The sequence below is a fragment of the Acanthaster planci genome, linkage group LG12 (assembly GCF_054643075.1).
Source record: "Acanthaster planci isolate LZ-2023a linkage group LG12, COTS_SCS, whole genome shotgun sequence".
Classification (NCBI taxonomy): domain Eukaryota; kingdom Metazoa; phylum Echinodermata; class Asteroidea; order Valvatida; family Acanthasteridae; genus Acanthaster; species Acanthaster planci.
Window position 1 is genome coordinate 11,116,777 of NC_141788.1, and position 2,881 is coordinate 11,119,657.

A 2,881-nucleotide genomic window follows, 5' to 3' on the forward strand; every position below is an offset into this window, starting at 1 on the left:
TATGTAACCTTTTACCAGAAGTCGTCAGGTGCCCAGAAAAAGGTTGTAAGGGTGAAAAATGAGTCAACCGTCAAATTTATTTTTTCTGGAAACTGATAGAGCACTGAAATATCTTTCATTTGGTATACATGTTGATTCAAGGGACATCATTCTAACGTAATTAACCTGAATAAAAAGGACGGTAGGTGGTTTTACATTACTTTTGCCCGGAATAAGGATGTTACAATGTACAACATAAAAATGTTAAATATTATTTTTGTCATCAACAAAACTTCATCTTCTCAAAAAGATAATAGTCCTGCTTGTGCTTGTATTCGTTATGCATCCCCAAGATTTGGTCCAGAGGGAAAACACCTTAAAAAGAGTTCCATATGCCAACAGTACACCACTATAATTTTCCCTTCAAATGTCATAACAGCTGTCAAATAATGATATTGAGCGTAATCTTTTAAAGTGCACAAACTTCAAATTTGTGTGTGCAATTCTTAAAATTTTGCACAACCAAAAAATTGCATGGATACATGACCCACAAGCAACAGTTGTATGTAACAGACTAACATCAACTACACATTTTGAATGATTTTGTAAGGTCTGTTTCACACGTGATGTACTGCGTGGCACATACACGTACATGTATTTGTTATGGGGCTGGGGCACGGTATGTCACACGTCATGCCAGCAAACTGCGAGAAATTTCCCCATTCAAGCATTTTGATAAATACTGCCATGTGAGAGTAATTAAATTCCTTTGTCAACATTTAATTCTGACTTTTCTTCCCTCTCAAAGATTTCCTTGTGAGAGCTTTTAAAATCCTTCTCAGCTTTAATAGCACAAATATGCATGAATGCCCAAAGTCACTCTTGTACATTGTCTATAAGGAACACAAATACATGTACATGTATGCACAGGTTCAACATGTACACAGTTGGTTGCCAGCACAACATGACACAGGGTCTTTTGTGCAGTCTTCTTCGCTGTACTTGGTTTACTGCACAGTTATGCACATGAAACAGTGAGGAACAGTTGTTGGGCAGCACAAAAGTGCAATTTGATATTCCTGTGAGGGATAGTTGGTGCAGTGCACAACATGACACTGTTGTGCATTTTTTGTACCTCTTACCAACTGACTCAAAGAGTGACTTTAGCAAAGGAGGGAGTTGAATTTCCCTGTTGACATTTAATTCGAAATTCTTAGAGTCGTACATGTACTAGAAATATATCTGCAATAAAAGTAGGATCTCAGACAAAATAAATATCAGGGAAAATAAGGATTTTGAAATGACCCCCTAAAGTCCTTGTTTGTAATGGAGTCTTAACCTTTACTCAAGGCAACAGTTTCCCAAATTGACTGGTGCCAGATAGCTGTAGACTAGCTTTAAGGGGAATGGGTATCCCCAGTCAAATGCCAACCATCACAAATTCCTTTACAATCGCAAAGTTTGAGGCACAAAAACTGTGCACGTTCAAAGATTACACTCAACGTTATCTGTGCAAATTTTAAATACATGTATGCACAACCTTATAAAAATTGCTTGAGCAAAATTGCTCAAGTTGCACATTAGGCCGATGAAAGTTGATCTTAAGGTTCACATCAGCCACAAATTTCTCCAAAATTTGACGAGGGGTTTTCCTAAAGATTCATCACACTCACACTTTGCCAAGCGTGTCCAAGAACATTATGATAAATATCAAACTCTTAACATTCTAACACACAAAAATGTACGTCTACATGATACTGTACATCCAGTGTTCTAGCTAGGACCCTTTTAGTACTGGGTAAGTTTTTGGATTGCGAGGCTCATAGCCGGACTGCATTTGTGCCCTCTATTGATAACGCTGTTTGGCTGGTCTTGAGCAAAGACTACGACCACGTGCATGCTACCTTGGGGGAGGCTACATTATATCCCATAATTTCAAATCTGGGTCTCGTAACAATGCGAGTTAGACATTCTCAATGCTTTCTGATGCATGAAATACCATCAAATTAGTGCATTTTCAGTAATATTTCTGTTCATTTTTTGGAATATCTGTGCTGGGAGGCACAGCCAATTTGAACCTGAGAGCCTGGCGGAAATTTGCAGTACCGGATGGTGCTGCCCACCGTGGCTAGAAGACACTCTCTACATCTATCATGAATAATTTAACTCTACCTACCTAACCCCACTGGCTTTTCCCAAAAATGCCTCCATTCTCTCAATTTAGTATTGCATTCTCTACCGACGGAGACACACACGAAATTAACCGTGACCATTTTGTACATGCATTTCCAAAACAACAAGTTCATTGGATGTATTGGCAAAGACGGCAATTCAATACAATTTTGTGTGTCTCCAAAGATAGAGAATGCAATACTAAATGGAGGGAATAGAGGCATTTCTGTAAAAGCCAGTGCTAGCGTTCGGTTCTAGACTGATGATCTTGACGCAATTTTTAAAAACAAGTGAACGGCGTACGTTTTTGATGTGGGCTGAAATTTCCATGCAGGCAGTGACAAGAACCATGAGATCAACTTTCATCGGCCCAAATTTAAAATCTGTGCACTTTCAAAATGTTCGAAGATTGCACTGCATGCACAGTGACAACATTAAGTATATCATTTTTACTAAATGTAAAATTTAGCTAAGAAAATTCTGAAGCATTTACAAACAAAACACTCGTTTTTTTAGACAAGTTTCACAGGTTTGTGCATTGGGACCAAATGTTTACCGCATTATGGAACTCTTTCCAAGACAGACAACATGACCTGATTGACACAGATTTTTGTCAGACAAGAATCCTAGTTTCTCACGAAATTAGTGCAGCAAGGCCTAAGCTAAAACCATATTTTCAACAGTTTTTTTCTTTTTAACAATACATTATGACGCCTTTTAAATGGTTAAC

The 2,881-nt window shown here is 38.1% G+C and overlaps 1 protein-coding gene across 1 annotated transcript in view; it reads right to left on the reverse strand.

Annotated features, from left to right (window-relative positions):
• mtrex (Mtr4 exosome RNA helicase) overlaps positions 1 to 2,881 on the reverse strand; it is a 28,840-nt gene that overhangs the window by 25,681 nt on the left and 278 nt on the right. The window lies entirely within an intron of this gene.